The sequence below is a fragment of the Protopterus annectens genome, chromosome 4.part0, assembly GCF_019279795.1.
Source record: "Protopterus annectens isolate FY-2018-M chromosome 4.part0, PAN1.0, whole genome shotgun sequence".
Taxonomy (NCBI): Eukaryota; Metazoa; Chordata; order Ceratodontiformes; family Protopteridae; genus Protopterus; species Protopterus annectens.
In genome coordinates this window covers 724,176,620-724,198,968 of record NC_056733.1, presented here as the reverse complement: position 1 = coordinate 724,198,968, position 22,349 = coordinate 724,176,620, and positions in this window count along the sequence as shown.

Below are 22,349 nucleotides of genomic sequence, written 5' to 3'. Positions count from 1 at the left end.
ACATATTGGCTGTTGCCTAAGGCATGTGTGTGCATATGAGACATGTGTTGAGAGTGTGCTCTGGGTAATACTGGGGTTGCTAAATGTGATTGCCTGGCCTTGATGTCACATGTATGGGTATGGCTTTGCACACCAGCCTCTCAGCTATTTCACATCTGTTATCCCTGTACAGTGGGCATTGTGCTATATAGTAGGGCCGCTATATAAGACATATGCAAAACCCACTCCACATTATCCACAGGCTCACAACCACCTCTACACAGGATATGAGATATGAACACACACACACACACACACACACATACACACACACACACACACACACACACACACACACACACACACACACACACACACACACACACACACACACACACACACCTGTCATGTCTGGGAGTAGAACCCCGATCTAACTAGTTTATTATTCCACAGCATTATGCAGTTATAGTACGCTCCACACACATTACTGAAGTACTTCTTTCCCAAGGGTGTATTCCGCAATGAATGACATCAGTAGTATTGCCAAAGTAGGCCATTTGAAATGTACTGTAGGTGACTACCCTAAAATGCATTGCTCCCTACACAGACAGTGAGACACACACAAAACATCCACAACCGGCATCTGTCGGTATATAACCCTTGACAGAGGTCTATACCACACTTACAGCATGGAGCTGTTATAGGACGCACCACAGGGCTTACTAGGGCACTTCTTCCTCAAAGCTGTATTTCACAAAAAATGACATCAGCTGGATTGCCAAAGTGGGCCATGTGAAATGTACTGATTGTGACTAGCCTATAATGCATTGCTCCATATACAGACATGGACACACACAAAACATCCAGAACTGCCATGGGTGGACATGGAACCCTGCCACAGTTCAAAATAACACTCCAGTTGTACGCAGTTACAGGACACGCAACAGAGATTACTGGGTTACTACCTTCCCAGAGGTGTAATCCTAGGTGGGTGACATCAGCAGGCTTGCCAAAGTCGAGTTTAGGAATTGTAAGGAGTGTGGCCACCCTAAAAAGCATTGATCTCTACATAGTCAGAGACAGACAGACATGCACACTAACACACACACAGTTGCCACATCTGCGGTTAGAACACCTACCTGGCTACTTTATCATTCTACAGCAGTAGGCCGCTATGGGATGCACTACAGAGATTATTAGACTACAGCCTTCCTAGAGGTGAATTTCTAGGTGGGTGACATCAGCAGGCTTGCCAAAGTTGAGTATAGGAATTGTAATTTGTGTGGCTACACTAAAATGCATTGCACTTTACACAGACAGACATGCACAAACACAGTTGTCACGTCTGGGGTTAGAAGACCTACTTTATCACTCCATAGCAGTACGCAGTTACGGGACAAGCTATGGAGATTACTAGGCTACAGCCTTCCCAGAGGTGCATTTCCAGGTGGGTGACATCAGCAGGCTTGCCAAAGTCGAGTATAGGAATTATAATTTGTGTGGCTACACTAAAATGCATTGTTCTCTACACAGAGAGACAGGCACACTAACACACACTTGCCATGTCTGGGGTTAGAACACATACCTAGTTACTTCATCACTCTACAGCAGTCCACAGTTACAGGATGGGCTATGGAGATTACTGGGCAGCAACCTTCCCAGAGGTGTATTTCTAGGTGGGTGACATCAGCAGGCTTCCCAAAGTTGAGTATGGGAATTGTAATTTTTGTGGCTACACTAAAATGCATTGCTCTCTACACAGACAGACATGCACACACACACACAGTTACCACGTCTTGGGTTAGAACACATACCTAGGTACTTCATTACTCTACAGCAGTACACAGTTAGGGGATGTACTACAGAGATTATTGGGCTACAGTCTTCTCAGAGGTGTATTTCTATGTGTATGCCATCAGCAGGCTTGCCAACACTGAGTATGGGAATTGTAAGGAGTGCGGCTACCTTAAAAAGCATTGCTCTCTACACAGACAGACACACATACTGACACACACATACACTTGCCACGTCTGGGGTTAGAACATCTGCCTAGTTACTTTATCACACTACAGCAGGATGCAGTTATGGGACATGCTACAGAGATTACTGGGCTACATTTTTCGTAAGGGTGTATTTTAAAGACCTCAGCGGGTTTGTCATAGTAGGGCTATGGGGAGGGCAGTGTGTGTGCATGGCCCATAACCCATTCATCTAGAGGTTGAAACACCACATGCAGGCACACGCAGGGTTATATTCCACAGGTACTTGTATACAGCTGCTAGATGACTACTTCCTTGTACAGTCATGTTGCATAGCTAACACTTGCACCACATAGTCCATAATGCTGACAGATACTGGTGGCTAATGTCTACAGTGAGTGACATATGAGCATCATGTGGTTGAAGTCATTTGGCTGGGTGCTGGGTGGGACAAGCCTCATAATGTTTGGCTCCTTGTCACAGTCACTCTCTCCCACTCATCTATGTACATGTACATTTGGCATATTATTGTGCATTGTCCTTGGATACATGCATGTATTCCTATCCACTGTGTGTGCAAGGCATGGGTGGTGCATACTGAAGGGTGTCTGCACTAACATTTGTGACTGCCACAATTGTCTGGCCCACTGTTGTTTGATGACACAGGCTTCTTTTGTTTACGTGCATGAGCATGCCCAGTATGACCTTTCAGTATGTTGTTGGCTGACATTGCCTTCAGTGTGTGAGCATGCCCAGTATGCCCTTCTGTATGGAATTTGTGGATCAATAACAGGTAGTTTGTACTCCAGTGCAGACCTTTGTGTTGTACACCTACAGATAGCAAGGTGATTCTGCTGGATATCCATCGATCATTTGGCAATATGGGGACAAACTGTGCAGGGGATAGTGTGTACTGTAGGTGATTGTGTCTGTGCTGCTTCGGCTGCATGATATTGCTGTTAGCAGAGGTATTCAGACATGTATACTGTTATACACAGTGATGCTTTCTGTTTCCATGTACTCCCAGGTGGACATTCTTGCTCACAGTGCTGTCTTGGGGGACAAGGGTGACTGCAGCTGTGTCCGGTATTGTGGGCAGACACCTACATATTCATGGTAAATTATGCCATTCTGGAGGGGGAGCTGCAGACACCTGCTGCTGGGTCTGTGTATCTGGTTCAGCACCTTGGTAGAGTGCTGGCGGGGATCCCATACTTGTACACCCATTGACAAGACAGTATGGGCTTATCTTGCTGTGGCAATGCCTCACAGCTGTACAGATTCGCAGAGGTTGCCCAAAGGCAGGGGCCATGGGTCAGGACATGAACCCTATTGTGGTGTACGGGCAGGTGTGTAGCCACCCATTTATGTGTTTGCAGCCAGGGATAGTGTGGACACACAGCTTGGTGTCAGACCCTGCACATTCCATGCTGCCCATGCACCCCCCTCCTCTGTTCTAACCTCTTCCATGCATTATGCATACATTCTCTGATACTTTCCGTAAGGGTATCACCCCATCACAGGTGTGTGTTAGTGTTGGTTCACAGTTCATGCAGTGGGACATGGTGGACATGTTACTGTGGTTTGTCCACAAGGCCTTGCATATGGCTTATGTGGAGTGTGTTTTGTTGTTATTTGGGTGTCCATGACTTAACATGCATTGGCAGTACATGTGAGACACAGGCCTTTGGCAGAGGCCTGTGGGGCATTAGGTGTTGCTGTGGGCCACATGTGGCAGGCTGTTGCATTCTGTCAAGCCAACAGTCACAGACCACCATACAGTATATTCCCCTGGGATGACAGGGTAGGTGTGATAGGTGTTCATGCAAATTCCTTCTATCAGTCCTGATCAGGTGGTGTGGATGCTGGCAGGGTGCTACGTACAGCTAGGGATACACCTGCATGGGACACCTTCACTGCATGCTGCATTCATCCACTACTGCCATGTACGGGAGGGGTCATACTGTACCCATTCCCCACAGCAGGGATATGGCCAGATAGGTACCTGTGGGTGGTGTTTGCATGAGCTGGGTGCATGTGTTCTATGGACACTACTTGCATCTAACACACAGATATGCATGGGGCATTCCAGATATGCTGGCATGTGCAGGTACACCAGCTGTTTCCCAATACATCAGTCCTAACTCCTTTGTGATCTGCAGGTGTTCAGGCAGACATCACCGGTATCCCCTACTACAGGACCGGTTGCTGTGATGCATACCTGTATGTACGATTCCAAGGGTGTCTCCATTTCACAGTGATACAATGTAATACTGTATGTTTGGGGTACTTTTCTCTGTGTACTGCTTGTATGCCTAGCCCAACAGCCATGCCATGTCAGTCTTTCAGATGGTGACACATATTACCACCATACATTTACAATGGCTTACTGCTAGTAGGTGGTATACTGGTGGGGATTGTCCTTGGCACTGCAGTTGTGAGGGCTTGTCCCCGTCATTAGCAGTACTGGGATATGGCCACCAGGTCTTACCTTGACATGCATACATAGTGACCATTCTTACACAATATGAAGCACACACCATCCTAACACACACAGACCTGCATATTGTGTACATGCTACAACCTATCCTGCTACATTGGCCACCTCTGGGAATCTTTGCTCCACTTGTATTATACCTACTCATGCATGTTACTACATTTCTACACAGGATTGGGGGGCAAACCTGACTGTTACTACATTTCTACGCTGGATTGGGGGTAGGGGCACACCTGACTGTTTCTACATGTCTACATGGGAGTGGGGGGGCACACCTGACTGTCATTACATTGCTATGTAGGATGGGGGGGCACAAGTGACACTTGTATACATTTGCTATGACTATACAGGTATGTCATGTACTCCATTTCATTCTGTATTGCTAACTATCTTGCTGTCTAGAGGCGTACCAGTGTACTACAGATCGTGGCTTTGGTTGCCCTACATATTATTGTCTGACATCCTACCCTTTAGAACTGGCATCCCACTGCCTGCTCTGCTGTGGTCTGTCTGTGTAGGCCTGCTGGTGGGGTTAACCCTAGCCATCATTCTGGGGCCATGGCACAGGCCCTGATTGGGTTTGTGTCCACCTGTCCTGCTGGCTGCAACTGTTGTTGGGTATAGTTGGGGATAGTGAATCCCAGTTTTCCCCAGCATGTTGAGGCAGGTCCCAACAGTGTAAGAGTATGAATAGCTGAGTGCAAGACTAGGAGGTAGGTCACATCATGGGTGGGTGTGTCAGGCATACTGTAAGCGGATTGGGGCCCTGTGGCATGGGTATGCTCCTAGCTTAGCACAACCAAGCTAGGGGGTGTGTCTAAACCTGCCTAGCACTCTTTACAAAGTGTAAGTGGGTGTGTGTACCACGCACCGGGATTTACAGGAAGAAAAAAGAAGTTAAACCAGGAAACAGCAGCAGTGTGCACATCCAAGTACTCTGTGTGGCATGGCTCCAGGCCCAAACAGAAGGACAATGGGAAGGGAAATCAGCAGTAGAAATGTAAACAAGGAGAACTAGCATATCTGGCAGGAGAAACATATCAGAAGCTGCCAATTACACAGGCAGCAGCCCAGCCCAGAACACTACTATAAACTAAGCAAACATCTTCCCCACTGGTTTTTCCCACACTCTACACCACCGGTGTATACAAGTGGGGAATTTTAACAAACAAACCTACAAAATGAAAAGGGCTGCAGCAGGCAACATAGAACAACATATGCAAAAGACTGAGGGTGGTGAGGATGTGCATGCTGCCGAACAACCCACAGTGAGGAGACAGAGAAGAGAGTACAGACCCAGGGTAACCTACCGGGGGCTACATGAGGTGGAGATAGTGGAGTGCTATAGGGTAGACAGAGACCTCCTACAGCAAGTAGATGAGCTGTGCCGGCCACACCTGACACACCAAACCAACCAAGGGGAACCCATCCCAGTGGATGCCAAGGTATGTGTAGGCCTAGGTATACTAGCCACAGGTACCTCCCAAAGCACAATTGGGGATAACATGGTGATCTCACAGGCATCAGCATCCAGAGTGTTCCACCAGTTTCTGGATGCCATGGCAGCACATGCCAGTGAGCATGTATATTTCCTCAGCACTCGTGAGGTGTTGACCAGCAATATGCATCTCTTCCATCAAATAGCAGAATACCCTGGAGTAGTGGGTGCTATAGACTGCACGCACATATGCATCAAAGCACCACCCATTGAGCAGAGTAGGGCCTACATCAACTGCAGGGGCATCCCCTCCATCAACTGCCAGGTCGTATGTGGTGCCCAGGGCATTATAATGAATGTGTGTGCTGGCTGCCCTGGAAGCTATCATGATTCCCACATATGGCATCTGACGCAGCTGTACCAGAGATTTGCCAATGGGGACATCCCCTACAGTCACCTAGTGGGGGATGTTGGGTACACACTGGAGCCGGGGCTGATGACACCCATCAGAAATGCACACACACCTGAACAGCAATGCCATAATGAGGCACACGCACAGGCCAGACATATAATAGAGCATGTGTTTGGGATGCTCAGGTCACGGTTCCAGTTTCTGGGCTCATCCGGTGGAGCCTTGCTGTATTGACCAGCTACATGTACCCAAATTGTTATGGTATGTGCGATGCTACACAATATGATCCTGCGAAAACTGCTGCAGCAGAAACAGCATGAGGAAGGGCCACACAGCCCCCCACCAATGCCAAGACCTGCACAGGCACAGAGTGACCCAGAGGAGGAAGAACCTGAGCCTGCTCCAGTAGGCAGAAGGAAGCATTGTCAGTATGCCCTGGCCTTGGCAAAGAGGCAATGCATAGCACATGCACTGACACAGTAGAGTCCCAGGGAATGACACCTCTCTCTGACTCGCACATACAGTAAAAAGGATGCCAAACATGACACCACCTGTGCTGAACTATGTGTAGGGAGTGTACTATGTGCATCCGACATAGGCAGCCCTCCAGCACCATCCGCAAGTCTGGCACACCCACAAGGTAAGTCAGTCAACCTACCAATTGCCAAATGGAGTAGAATGTGTTGTCACCTGTAGCTATGGTATGGATGTGAGCATGCAAGGGAATTGGGTGGTTGAATGTTACGACAGCAGACAGTAGAAACCCATAGTGGCACCCTGACATGTGTAACACATACTGGAGTCACCATAGTAGCCAGTACTACACAGGGTGACAGAAACCACTGCACGAAATGTGCTGTGCAAAATGTGTGTCCATATGACCCACACATGCCAGTCAGGATGGTTCACATACCCAACAACAGTTGCAGCCAGCAGGACAGGTGGACACAAACCCAATCAGGGCCTGTAGTCTGCCCCCAAACTAATTTGGCTCTCTCCTGGCTTTAAATTAGTTAGTCAGCCCCTGGCAGTAGTCCTTAGCCTGTAACCAATCCCTGTATATTGTAATACTTTATTCCATTTTCCTCTCCCAGCCCTGTAGTTCATACTCTGAACCCATAACTTGGAATCAAATTAGCAAACAAAGAAAAGCCCTCCAAGTATACCATTTATAATCTACACCCAGTTCATAAAATAGAATACAATACATTGGCATCAGAAATTAAATACTGTCTAAACTCAGCTCATAATAACACCATATAGTTACCAATACCTTAAATAACAATTGGAGATAGTTAACATTTTGGAGACTGTTTGAGCCCTGCTATGCTTCCCTCCCTGCCCCCAAATTCCACCTGCCCCCCCAGTACCTCTGCATTTATAGGTACTTCAGCACACCCCCAACTCAACTATCCTATTAGCCAGTACCTCTGCTCCCTTTCCTACCTGTTCATCCATCCTATCAGCTCTTTCTACATACTCTCTCCTCCCACTCTGACACCTCAATATTGGTAGTAACACCTTCTACTGTAGTGTCAGTCCAACAATTAACCATCATGTTCCACTACTATGTACTACCCATTCTGCTAATCACCTATGTACTCACCCAGTATAAAAACAGATGTTTATCGATCAATGCCCTAATGGATATACTTCCTCCCCAAGTATAAAGCATCACACTTTCAGCCATATCTATAACAAAGGAAACAACTCAAGCCATTATACATTCCTCCAGCCTACCAACCCCAGAAACACTAACTCCAAACCTAGACAGTACTATAAACTCCTATATAAACTATTGAGGCTTATAGTTAAATATAGACCCAGTATCATACTCAGTGGGTACATTCAACCCAACCCAGGCCCTTCCACCTCTGATATATACACCCCCACTAACTGCAACCTAAGCCAACCACCTAGAATCAGTAGACCCAACTAACTCTCTCTCCTGACCTGTCATCTCAATATTAGGAGCATTAATAACAAGATACATGAACTACACTCTCTTCTGGCTGTCCACTCCCCTGAGATATTCTGTCTATCTGAGACTTGGCTAAAGCCTAACACTACTGACAATGAGGTGTTACCTCCTGGCTATAATATACACAGGCTAGATCATGCTTCCAGGAAAGGGGGTGGGGTAGCCATACTGTATAAATCTGAGTTAAACCTGGCCAGAGATGTTAACCAACCACCTCAGAGTAACAACTCCGAGATTCCTGCCACTAAACTGCAGCTTAACAAAAGTAAATGCATTAACATCGTCTGCATGTATATCCTCCCAGGCAATAACATAGCCGCACTGGAGGATACTCTTCACTGGCTATCATGTCATTACCATCAAGAAATCCTACTGCTGGGAGACCTTAATATAGATTGGGGAACCTGTTCCTCTGAATCCCCTTCTACCCACATCAATCTGCATGCTTTCACACAAACAATAACTACCCCTACCAGGCTAGGTAAACCCAACCAAAAAGAAAGTATGCTCGATTGGGTGCTTGTAAATAGTAATCCCCAACTATACACCGTGGGGACCTTTCCCAGTGGTTTAAGTGATCATCTCCTCACTTATGTAGTTAAGCAAAAAGTTATTAACTCACAACCACCCATACTCAGGAAAGTCAGGTACAATAAAGACTTTGATCAGGCCAAATTCCAACAGGAACTTATCTCCTGCAACTGGTCTGTACTAAAACACCCCCCCCCTAGAGGAGGCAGTAGTATATTTTAACAATAAATTTCTAGAAATCTTTAATCTGCATGCACCTGTCCGCTCAAAGTGAACGAAAGCAACTACAGCACCATTGCTTACCAAAGAGTCCAGGCAAAAAATCCATATTAGAAGCAAATTATGGGCTCATTGGCAGTTCACTAAAGACTCCCTAGATCATGTTAAATACAGGCAAGTCAGAAATGATACCAAAAAATCAATTCTAAATGACAAAAAACAATACTACTGTAAAGTCCAGACAATCCCCAGAAGTTCTGGGTAAGTCTAAATAACCTACTCCATCCGGGAAAAACATCCACTTCCATCCCCACTGGTTTCATTGACAAATCTGCTGAAGATGTCTCAGACAATTTCAACCACTTCTTTACTGAAACAATTCAAACCCTAGCTAGCCAACTTCCTCCTAGCTCCCCCAGCCTTGACAATACCACCCCTTTAAATAGACTCTCATTTAGTTTCCAACCAGTGCCCACATCACTCATCTGTACCCTTATCAAAAAATTAAAACCCACCACTCTATCTGCTGACCAACTACCCACCGAATACCTTAAAAAATCAGCTGATGCTATAGCTTAACCAATATCAATATTAATTAACCTTACCATAGCTGCGGTAAAAATTCCCACCATTTGGAAAACATCCTATATTATCCCACTACATAAAGGAGGCTCCTCTACTGAATTCTCCATTTATAGACCCATAGCTATACTTTCACCACTTGCAAAAATATTGGAAAAATGTATGCACAAACAACTCATGCACCACCTAATCCAAAATCACCTCATGGCCAATACCCAACATGGCTTTCGACCACACCACCGTACTACCTCAGCCCTACTTGCCTTTACCAACACAATAAACAGCAACTGCAATAATAATCGCATCTCTTCTTCCCTCTTCTTGGATCTCTCCAAGGCATTTGACATGGTAGGTCACCAACATTTGTTACACACCATGCAAACATTCAATCTAGACTCTAATTCCCTTTTATGGTTCAATTCCTACCTGACTGGGAGGCAACAGGCTGTTCTCTGGTAGAACAAGCTTTATAAACTACTACCAAACACCCTTGGAGTACCACAAGGCTCCATATTAGGTCCCCTACTGTTCTCAATTTTTATTGTTGACTTATATACTGTCATCCCAAACGTCAGCTGTATCCAATACGCTGACGACTCCACTCTGGTTTGCTCAGCCACATCTCCCTCAGAATTGAAGTCTGCTACCCAGTCCACCTTTAATATTGTACAAAACTGGCTCACTGGTCGCTGGCTATTATTAAATCCCAAATAAACTAAAATGTTTCTATTCTAACCTACTCAAAGGTCTGCAACTTTCTTTTTCACCATTAACGCAAAAGATGGTACTGTTATCTCCCCAGACCCCTCTACAAAACTGCTCGTTGTCATTATTGACAATAACCTAAAATTTGAACTTCATGTTAATCAAATAATAAAGAGCACCAATAAAAAACTTGGATCATTGTACAGAATTAAAGCCTTTCTAATCCCTCCAGCACGGATTGCCATTGCCCGCTCTCACCTAATTTCAACACTTACATATGCTTCCCCCCTTCTGTCTAGTCTAAACAAGTCACTACTAAACAGACTGTCTATCTGTTACAATCACATTGCCAGGTTTGCCACTGACCAGTCATGCAGAACCCACCACTGCATCAACCTCAAACAGCTTGGGTGGCTAGAATTCCCCAGTCTCATACAATATAACCTTCTGATCATAGCTAACAAAATTCTCTATAATCCAGATAATACAACAGCTCTTAGAAATATTATCACTGCCCAAAATAATCAGAGACTGCTTAGATCCTCAAATAAACTTCAAATTCTTACAATCAAAACCAACAATACAGCAGGGGAAGCTCTCTTGGCAAACTCTGCAGCTAGAACCTGGAATCAACTCCCAGCTGACATTACTATGCTCTCCTCCCTAAGTCAATTTAAGACCAAACTCAAACAACATCTGGCACTAAACTGGCTCTGCCACTGTAACAAACCTGACTAGCCAGCTTTAATGAATGCACATAAAAATCTAATAGATGTGAATGTTAATGTGTTTTTATTTCTCCTGACTGTAACTAGTGCTTACTAATGATGTGAACCTGTCTACCTTTGACTGTCAAAGTATTAACGGTAATAGCATACTTGTATTTGTTTGCATTGCTATGTTCACCTTTGTCTCTGTTATATTGTCCTTATTACTATGTTTTATTATGTATACTCTGGAGCTTTTCTCCCCGGGCATCCGCTGAAAATGGACATTAATCCAGTCGGACTATCCCGGTCAACAAATATATATATATATGTATATATATATATATATATATATATATATATATATATATATATATATATATATGAAAATAAATAAAGCAAGGAAGTTGTGAGCCCAGATAACACACTGCCATAACATAAAATGGACATCTTCCTATTCAAGGGCAAAACTACAAAAATGCCATATAATGAACTACAAGTAAGACTAAAAAAATGAAGTCATGAATGGATGTGTTAAAGGCAAATGTCAGGAAGTCATGTTAATGACAGTAATTTCAAAATACATGGCAGACCAATGATATTAAGTTTTCCTGCAGGTCAATCTTCTTCTTCTTTCGGCTGCACCCAATAGGGGTCGCCACAGCGGATAATCTGTTTCCATTACTTCCTGTCCTATGCATCTTGCTCTGTTACACCAACCACCTGCATAGCCTCTCTTACCACATCCATAAACCTTATCTTAAGCCTTCCTGTTTTCCTGTTACCTGGCAGCTTCATCCTTAGCATCTTTTTCCCAATATACTCTGCATCCCTCTTCAGCACATGTCCAAACCAATGTAATCTTGCCTCTCTGGCTTTGTCTCCAAACGTTCCAACCTGGGCTGACCCTCTAATATACTTATTCCTAATCCTGTCCACCCTTGTCACACCCAGTGCAAATCTTAACATCTTTAACTCTGTCACGTCCAGCTCTGACTCCTGCCTTTTTGTCGATGCCACTGTCTCCAACCCATATAACATAGCTGGTCTCACTATCCTCTTATAGACCTTCCCTTTCACTCTTACTGGTACTCGTCTGTCACAAATCACTCCTGACACTCTTCTCCAGCCACTCCATCCTGCCTGTACTCTCTTCTTCACCTCACTTCCACACTCACCATTACTCTGAACTGTTGATCCCAAGTATTTAAACGCATCCACCTTCGCCACCTCTACTCCTTGCATCCTCACCATTCCTCGATCCTCCCTCTCATTCACACACATATATTCTGTCTTAGTCCTGCTGACCTTCATTCCTCTTCTCTCTACAGCATATTTCCACCTCTCCAGAGTCTCCTCCACCTGTTCCCTACTCTCAGTACAGATCACAATGTCATCTGCAAACATCATAGTCCACGGGGACTCCTGTCTGATCTCGTCTGTCAACCTGTCCATCACCATTGCAAATAAGAAAGGGCTCAGAACTGATCCTTGATGTAATCCCACCTCTACCTTAAACGCATCCATCACGCCCACCGCAGACCTCACCGCTGTCACACTACCCTTGTACATATCCTGTACCTCTCTTACATACTTCTCCGACATTCCCGACTTCCTCATACAATACCACAACTCCTCTCTAGGTACCCTGTCATATGCTTTCTCTAAGTCCACAAAGACACAATGCAACTCCTTCTGACCTTCTCTGTACTTCTCCATCAACACTCTCAGAGCAAACAACTCATCTGTAGTTCTCTTTCCTGGCATGAAACCATACTGCTGATCACTAATCATCACCTTACTTCTTAACCTAGCTTCCACTACTCTTTCCCATAACTTCATGCTGTGGCTGATCATTTTAATCCCTCTGTAGTTACTACAGCTTTGCACATCACCCTTATTCTTAAAACTCTGTACCAAAACACTTTTTCTCCATTCCTCAGGCATCCTCTCACTTTCCAAGAATTCATTAAATAATCTAGTTAAAAACTCCACTGCCATTTCACCTAAACACCTCCATGCTTCCACAGGTATGTCATCTGGACCAACAGCCTTTCCATTCTTCATCCTCTTCATAGCTATCCATACTTCCTCCTTGCTAATCCACTGCACTTCATGATTCACTATCCGCACATCATCCAACCTTCTCTCCCTCTCATTCTCTTCATTCATCAACTCCTCAAAGTACTCCTTCCATCTGCTCAACACACTCTCCTCGCTTGTGAGTATGTTTCCCTCATTATCCTTTATCACCCTTACCTGCTGCACATCTTTACTAGCTCGGTCCCTCTGCAGGTCTCCTGCAGGTCAATATGTTCTGCAAAGAAACTATAAAAAATCATAAAAGACAGCCTAACTATGTAGTTGCTAGGTGTGGGCTGTTAATCTAGTGATTGGATTTAGTAAAGCTTAATCTGGAAAAGACATGTGGCTCAAAACCAGCATGCTAGGCAACCTGACAACTTTGAACCACAAACTTGGTAGCAGAGTTATGGTCACCAGCAATTTATTCATGAACATTCCTATGACCCAATCCTTGTCCAGAGCAGGATTAATGCTCACACCACAGCTCAAGAAGGAAAGGTGCTGAAGTCAAAAGTCAAAGATGCATGCAAGTTCCTAAACAGGCAGTTACACAAAAGTCTGAGCAGACCATTCCCATGAAAAATCAGAAAGTGAGTGCTACAGGTCTAGGATGAGTTGAGGTCATTTGTCAAGCCAAAGAAAACCAAGAGCACATTGGCAATTAACAGTCATTCACTTATGGAATAGTGAATCTGGGGCTCCATCTAGAGAGGTAAGAAGGAAATCCTTCTTTCAACACTGCACATAATGCCAAAATATGATAAAGATGCTGTTCTGAGAACTGTACAAAGCTGTAGTATTGATAACTATAAGAAGCGCCCTGAAAGAATATATTTGTGAGTGAGGAGGGGCTTATATATTACATCTGTTCTACATATGGAGCAATTCTGGAAGTGGACATTGTATTGATCTAACTATGCTTTCCATACATGTACAAAGAAGTGTTTCCCATAGATATGCATAGTACTGCTAGAACATTTAACCTATTGTTTGCTGATAAGATCAATTGTAATTACACATTATTTGATATGAATATCCTCATTAACTGTATGTGGGGAGGAAGTGCAGTTTATTCACTAGAAGCATACATATGTATCAAAGCATTAAACATGTCTAGAGAATGGGCAAACTGTACATTAAAACATAAATGGAGAATGAACATTCTCCAGCAGGATGATAATGTACAGGTAATGCCCACTGAAAAATGCCTGATGCTTCACAGGACCATAATAAGCTGCTGTGAAGCTCGAACTGTAAGAAAGTAAACAGGTGCCATTATTTCATGCTTGCTAAGCAGCACTATTGCTGTTTAGTGAGTGTAGAACTAAAAGAAACATAATTAAAAAAAGAGAGAAAAGTGTGTGTGTGTGTGTGTGTGTGTGTGTGTGTGTGTGTGTGTGTGTGTGTGTGTGTGTGTGTGTGTGTGTGTGTGTGTTTGTTTCTGTCTGCGCTTGTGTATGTATGCGTGCTTGCATGTATAAAAGCAGAAGTGTATGTCAGAGACAAAGATACTGATCAATCAAGTAGTGGCTACAGCAGTTATTTAATATTAAGGGGTATGTGTACCTCTCACCTCTTAGCTCAAGAAATCTGGATGAAATTTAAAAATAATGGTGGGGACAAAGGCAAAAAATAAGGATTTAAACATTGTTCCTGTAGAATTAGAAAGTTACAAGAACAACAAGATTTGTTTTAACATGCATTTTCTGAAGGAAATGAAGTCTGAAACTACAACACATAACATTATGATTATTTAGTAACTTCAACCCCCAGTTATTTGCCTGCAAACTACAAATATTATGAATAACAGAGCAAAACAAAAAAGTGGGGTAAAAATCAAGGCATTCTTTGAAAATCTGGACAGTTGATAGATATGTGTGAAACTTTTAGTGTCTGGCATTATTAACTGATTTTAATCAAGTGTTTTAAAGGTACACTGCTTCTGAATATGTGGATGCATGTTTGTTTGTGCTCGTTTGTGAATATACATTAAATACTTACTAAACTTATATTTTGAATGCAAAATACTTACTTTTCCAACAATATTTGTATATAATACAAGTTTGAAACATTAGGCAGAGGAAAAAATACTAAATAAATAAACACACACACACACACACACACACACACACACACACACACACACACACACACACACACACACACACACACACACACACACACACATACACACACACACAGACACACACACACACATATTAAAGAAAAAAAAACAAGCAAATACAAAACAACTTAACAGCCCATTCTCTAAGTGCAATTATGCCATTCTGAGAGTGTGTGCGTTATTCTGTAAATAATGCCTTTCCAAGGGTGTAGAGGTTGATGTGTCAGAACACCCCTGGACATGTGTTATTAACACAATAACATACACCATGTTGGGCGTTATTACTTGCAAATCATGGTGTGTGGGTTAATTTACCAAGCAAGCAACACTGTAACCAACTGAAAAGCATTTATTCAAGTTTTCAAGTGAGCAAAAGAGGATACAGATTAGGCAGTAAAAAGCCAAGCGTTTACTTGGCATTGTATTCATGTTATATTAATATAGCTGACCAATTAAAGGGTTTTAGTATGAAATTGTTAAGTATATACCCTTCATCTTTAATTACCTATATACGATGTACACCAAAGGGAAAAAAATTATTTTTGGGAGGGCATGACAGTAAGTGAGCTTGATGCACAAATATGATATATCCGACTTTAGTCCTGAAGGAGCAGATACGCAAATGTGCATGTGTGTCTGAGGATGAATCTTCTGAATATTCATGAAGCAAGTAGAAAGCATGTTCAGTAACAATTCTATCTCCAAAACATGGAATAATATCGTGGCTGCAAAAGGTGTAAAATGAAATAAAATAATGGTAGACTTATATTTGTTTATTTTTTATTTGTTTACCGGGATAGTCTGACTGGGCAAGTGCTTATTTTCAGTGGAGGCCCAGGAGGGAAAAGCCCGGTAGATATAAAAACAAACCAATTGAGAAAACAAATAAAGACAAATTATTAACATGTTATACAATAAAAATCAAACAACAGATGTTAGTATACTGGAATATAATTTAAAAAGAAATAATGTTGATAATACATTTTACACGTAAGGCAAGTACATGTAGTGTGCAAATATAGGATTTGGTTAGGGTTATTTACTTTATCTAGGTTCATGTAACAGTTTATAGAGTGCATTAGACCTTTTCTAAGGTAATTGATACTGAATTCAAAATCAAGGTAACAATAGGTAGAGAGTGAATGGCTTAGAGAGGGAGTCTAGAGAAAGAAAGTAGGAATATAGCTATGAGGGGAGAAAATAAGCGAGTTGGGTTAGGGTAACATCAGGTAAATAGATTAAAAATTAGATATTATAGCTATAAATAAGAGGTTTATGTTGCAAGAGGATGAAAGTCAGCCAGAAGTTAGACATGAGCAGAGCCAAGAGCCAGTTAGGCAAGATTTGAGAATAGCTTTAAACTGTGAGGGATTCGTAGTGTTTAGGATGTGCTTGGGGGGTTGAGTTCCACGTTCTGGTGATCTGATTGGAGTACAGTGATTCTCCAGAACAATTATTAGCCTTTGCGACTTGTAATAGATGTTTATTGGAAGATATCAGGCGTCTTTATTAGATTGAGGTTGTAATAGATTATGGAGTGCTGGACACTTGTCAGGTTGGTATGCTATGCCATGGGCCATTGTGAGCTGGGTGAATGTAAGGAGGCTGAGTAACTCAAGCCAGTTTACTTGATATAAGTGAAGTACAGTGATAAGATCTATATGGGGAGTTGGTAGCAAATCTGGCACTTATTGTAGCAGATGTCTAGCGTTTTAAAGTCTGTTTTATTCAGTTTGGTCAAGATAGGAGAGGCATAGAGAAGAACAGAGAGTAGGTGAGTCCTGGCAATGGATTGTCTTGTTGAACTAGTAAGGTATGGTTTAGCTCTGTAGAGAGAGCCTAGTTTTGTATGAACTTCATTTATGGTTAGGGACAAATTTTTATCAACGTTCATGTTGTTATCAATTGTGACTTTGAATAACTTAGTGTGTGAAACAGGTTCCATCTTGGTATTGTTGGATGAATGCATTAGAAATGAGGACAGCAGGTTTTGTTATTAGAACAAAATCATTAATTTAGTTTTACTGGGATTAAGAATTAATTGACAGTTTGAGAGCCAAGATTCTTCTGCTGAGAAGAAAGACTGGATTATTTCTTAGAGTCGAGATAGGGAGGGGTCAGTGCAGACAAGTGTGTAGTCATCTGTGTACTGTATGACTGTGAAGAGGTGGATAGCAGTATACAAATTATTGGTGAAGATGCTAAACAGGAGTGAATCTAGGATTGAACCCTGTGGTACACCTAATGTAACAATGAGAAGAGATTTTGTTGCCATTTTACAGCTTGTTGTTGGTCAGATAAGTAGTCGTGGAACCATGCAAGGGCAGAATAGCTTAGTTTAAGAGATGAGAGTTCATTGAGACATTTTTGATAGGAGACTGCATCAAATGCTTTGGACATGTCTAGGAATATTGAGAAGACTAATGGACTGTTATTTCTGAGTTGGTTTATAGTGTTTGTGACACTTAAGAGAGCTGCAGTGGTACTATGATACGGTTGGAAGCCATGTTGGGAGTTTGTTAGAAGGTTACTGGATATGGGAATGGATACATTTTTCTAGTATTTTTGATAGGGGAGATAAAATTGTGATTGGCCTGAAGTTAGAGAGATCCGTACTGGACCCACCTTTATGTAGTGATATGATATAGGATATTTTCCAAAATTTGGGTACATGTTATTCTATTATGGAGCGATTTATCAAAATAGAGACTGGATAGGAGATTGTGTCTGCAGCTAACTTGAGATATTCTGAGGGTAAATTGTCAGTAGTGAGAAAGGTAGGTTTGAGTTTGTTAAACAATTTTTTATGAAGCTCATTTGTATAGGGTTGAATCAGAAGGGTCTGGGTGTTTCCTGTTGCCTTTTGTAAATGGTTAGGTGGGTATTACTGTTAGTTTCGGTTAGAGTTAATATGGAGTTTGTAAAGCAGGTATTGAATTGGGTGGCTATCCTGTCCATGGTATTTGTAGTGGTAGGTGTTGAGGTTCAGGATTAACTTGACTGTAGTAGTTGTTTTATAGTAGCCCAGAATTTTTGGGGATTGTTTTGGTGTTTTTGTTGGGCTGCATTGTAATAGGATTTTTTCTCATTTTTAACCTTTTTCTTAGCTTCATTTCTTAGTGTCAGGTAATAATCTATGGCGGGTTGTTTTTTAACAGATCGGTATTGTGCCTGAGCTTTATCCCTGGATTTATGTAATTGCTTGGTTTCTTTTGTTAACCAGAGGGCATAGGTTGTATTTACTTTAGCAGTTCTAGGAGGATCTTGGTTGTTCAGTATGTCTAGGAATGTATCATTCATAGGATCATTGGATCATAAAACGTTACTAGGCTATTGGTCCTGAGGCCCTTACAAGTCTAGCCAAGAATTTAGCCCATGTTCTGACAAGTCAGCCCCCAATGCACCTGTCCTGCAGGGACACAGGTGGAATCCCAGAGGTGTATTTTCTGTTCCACATCCAGTTATCCAGGTTGCTCTTAAAAGGGATAATGAGGTACTCTGCTTGATGTGCAGAGGGAGTCTGTTCCAAAGAAAGGGGATTCTCTGGGACACAAATCTGTCCCACCAGCAAGTCTTATTGATGTCACAGACTAGGTTGAGGTCACGCGTGTGGGTTACTCCAGAGGAGCTTGACTTGTGGATATGCAGCAGTCCCATCAAGGCGGGGTCTGAGATTGCTTTGTATGCCAGAAAGAGGTCACCTCTGTAGAGTCTGTATGAGATTGAGTAAAGGGACAGGGCTTTTTGTCTATCTGTGTAGGATAGATGTTTGAGACCCTGGATTCTCCTGGTGAGGAACCTCTGTGGTCTCTCCAGCTGCTGAATGTAATTTGTCAGGTACATGCCAAAAGGGACACTGTATTCAATAATGGGTCTTATAAGGGAAGAATACAGGGATATTATGACCTCCTTGTCCCTGGATGAGATACCCTTCCTAATGATGTGGGCCATGTATAAAGCCTTCCATACAATGGAGGCAATATGGTGATCAAAAGTCAGGTTGCTCTCAACCTGGGTGCCCAAGTCCCTCATGACTGATTACATGCTTAGGACCCTGTTATCAATGTGATAATTTGGGGAGATGTCACTTTCCCCAAAGAGGATGATGATGCATTTTTTGGCATTCAGTTTGAGTTAAAGTATGATATGGCAGCATCCAGTGGGAGTGATGTTAATGGGGTCGAGTCACATTGCCTTAGGGCTGATATGAATGTTTAAGTTGAGAAGTTTTTTTTTTGTTGTGTGTTAGTCTAAATGCAGTGTTTTTGGAGGAGTGTAGATAGTGCCTGAGTATGTAGGTAGGTAAGTTTCCGTTTATGCTATCTGGGATGCAGCCTGACTGGTAGGCTATGATGGCTTATTAGTTAAAACCCAGTCTTGTGTTGACTGTCTATTAGTTTTTTTGTCAACTCCAGCTGGGGACTGTATCACCTGAGTAAATCAATATAAGTTAATGAAATCTGTGGGATTATTTGAGGTGCAAATTAGCAAATCTGTATTAAAGTCAGCCATTACTATGGTTTTCTGAGGAAATGTTAGGGATGACGAGTGGAGTAAGTCTTCAATTATGGTGGGGTTATTTCATGGAGGGATGTAAATTACTATTATAGTTATGTATTTATTGGGATTTATTTCAAGTCAAGTTACTAATAGCTCAGCATTATTGAGTTTTGGGGAGGATTTGGTTCTAGGCAATTACATTTGAGTGTATTTTTATAGATAATAGCTATACCTCCACTGCATCTATTACATCTGTCCAGTCTGTGGATGTTGTAGCCTTGGCTAAAATTTTATTGTCAGTTATCTCAGGTTTTAACCAGATTTCAGTTAGAACTGCTACATCTTTGGAGTACTTTGACATAAATGTGTGAAAATTGTGTATTTTATTAGCTAGGCTTCTGAGATTCATATTTAGAAGTAGAATGTCTGATTTTTTATGGGTTTGGTTGATAACAGTGTTGACATATGTGTTTGATCTTTCTTGACTGATTTTGGGGTCAGCTTTTGGTGGATATCACCACTTAACTTGAGGTTTGTGCTTAATGATATTAATGGGTTTGGGTGTTTCAGACTTGGTTTAGTATATTTATGGAACAGTTGGGCTTTAAAACTGTCATGTATATATCTATATATAAAAAATTCTTCTTTGGTTGAGTTCAAGAGACTTGGTGCTATATTGAAGTGTATGACTTTAGTATGGAGTGGTGTGTGAGTTGTGATGGTAGGGGAGGGGTAGACTGTAAGTAAGAGATACTGATAGGATGTTAAGGTAGCAGCTGTGAAGAGAAAAATTAGGAGAGAAGTGTGGATGAGCAACATATTGGAAGTAGGGATGGTGACAGCTGTAAGCAGTTTAGGTTTTTGGAGATGTGAGATCCTTGTTGGTTATGAATTAGAGAGAAAAGTTTAAATTGAAATAGGCTAGATTAGATAGTTTCAGATTGGCTGTAGTCAGCTATGGTTGGGAGTAGTGGGCATGATTAATGAGGAGGGAGGTAAGTGGAGATTGGTCAAAGAGAAGGGTGATAGTGAGTAGGAAATGAGTTTCTTTGATTTTAGGGTGTTGATTGGATAGGTAATTAAGGGTGGGAGTGGTTAGGTCAGAAATAAATATACGAGTAGTGGGGGTGGGTGGAAAATGGGTGTAGGGTAGAAGAGCAGAGTGAGCCCAAGATAGGCAGTGCAGACAGTAGTAGATGCTGGAGTACAGCATTGCAGCTCTGAATTAACTCAGTTCAAAGAGCAGTATTAGTTCAGCGTACTTCATTGAGTCAAAAAAAGATGTATTACTAAAAGGCTATAATTTCATAGGTAAGTACTAGACTAACTGCTTTTGTGGGCCACTTACCCCCATCTAAGAATCAAACCTTGGACCTTGTGTTTGTAAGGTAAACACCTTAACCATTACACCAACCTCCCATCCAAACATATACATCTAATTCAGAGACATAGGGCTGGATTCACGAAGGTTTGCACGGAGTCTAAGAGTAGAGTAAGACTCCATGCAGCCAACATGTCCACCGAGCGATCCAGGAACAGCCAGTAAGGGCGTGCAACAGAGCTCTCAAAACTAGTCCTACACGGACAGGGCTTGGATATGCAAATTACCTCAATTGCAGGCGAAAGCTATGCAAATGAGGTAAATTTGCGATCCAGGAAACCCGAACCTGTCTGAGTAGGAGTAGTGTTATTTGCAGAAATGTACTCAGTTGACAACTGAGTACGGTTCTGCAAATAGCAAAACAGAGCCGTGACAGCTCCAAAAAAAGGATGCATTTACAGGAGAAAGCATGCCAATGGCCACAAATACGGCCATTGGCAATGTGAAGTGATGCAAAATAAAAATAAAATAACTTTTTTTTTTATCCCGATCTCCGGGGTTTAAGCATAGCGCAGCACCGCGTAAACGTGCTGCACCCTAAAAACCAGAAAATCAATAATTAAGATCCACTAATGTGGATTTTATTGATAATATGAATTTACAATGCGAGTGAATGGCAGGCTGAAGACAACATGGCCACCGAGTAGAGCTTGCTAAGGGGGGAAGCTCAGTCTAAGAGATGTAACCAAGCATTAGTAGGCAATCCTATGCAAATGAAGGTTAGGATAGTGAATCACAAGTTTACATAGCAAATGAGCACAGTCAGTGGAGTGTAGGAGTAGGATAAGGGGAGTAACAGAGTAGAAGATAGGTGACATCACGAGGGGGGTATGTATGAAAAAAGTGAAGCTCATTGGAGCAGAGTGGCATGTGTCAGCTGACATTTACATATCATTGAAAGAGGTGTGTCAACAGGTAGGCTATGTAAAGTCAAGAAATTGAAGGTGTACGCCGTGGATAACACCATAGTTTCTTTCTGAGCATGCATGCGCGTGTGTGCGCACCAGTAAACCTGAGTAAGACGGTGTGTGCGCGTGTAAACATGTGTGCGCACGTGTAAGCCGGAGTAAGCATATATAAGGCTGTGTAAAGAGTTGTAAGTGCGTTTGCGCCAATGTGCGCGTGTTTTAACAAGAATAAGCAAGTTTTAGTCCGTAGAGGGGGGTATGCTGTGCCCCCGGGGGGCCTGTGGGGCCAGGGGCTGCAGACAGCAGGTGAAAACAATCAG